Below are 633 nucleotides of genomic sequence, written 5' to 3'. Positions count from 1 at the left end.
AAATTGCCCCCCCCCCCCTTTTCTGAGGCATCGATTTACTTCAGGGGCATTTTCTGGCCCCTCCCCCCCCTTTTTTCAGACGTAGCGCCTCATTATTCGCTTGATTAATGAGGCATATTGATTATCAGAAGGTCTGATTGACACCTGTCTGAGTCTTGGCTTGAGGGCATCGTGATGGGTAGGGGGTGGGGGCCCGAGGGCTTATGATATGATGGAGTGAGGGGGGGGGGTCCCTGAGAAGCATGGCGGAGGGGGAGGGAGGGTCGCTGGGGTGTGGGCGCGGTAGGTGGGGCTGGGGGTCGCGGGGGTGTGGGCGCGGTAGGTGGGGCTGGGGGTCGCTGGGGTGTGGGCGCGGTAGGTGGGGCTGGGGGTCGCTGGGGTGTGGGCGCGGTAGATAGGGGGGGGGGGGTCGTGGGTTTGAGGGCATGGTAGAGAGGGGGGGGGGGGTCGTGGGGTTGAGGGCATGGCGGAGGGGCGGGTCGGTGGCTCGAAAGGGGAGAGGTGTGGGGCCTCAAAGGGTTGAGCTCATCAGCGCAGAAATTAACCCGGTTCCTTGTGAGCACAGAGTAAATGCTGAGTGGACTCGAGTAACAGCTTAGCTCCATTCCCGCTGACGTTCAAGTAGTGTGATGA

Source organism: Penaeus monodon, chromosome 23, assembly GCF_015228065.2.
Source record: "Penaeus monodon isolate SGIC_2016 chromosome 23, NSTDA_Pmon_1, whole genome shotgun sequence".
Classification (NCBI taxonomy): Eukaryota; Metazoa; Arthropoda; class Malacostraca; order Decapoda; family Penaeidae; genus Penaeus; species Penaeus monodon.
This window is presented reverse-complemented; position numbering follows the sequence as displayed.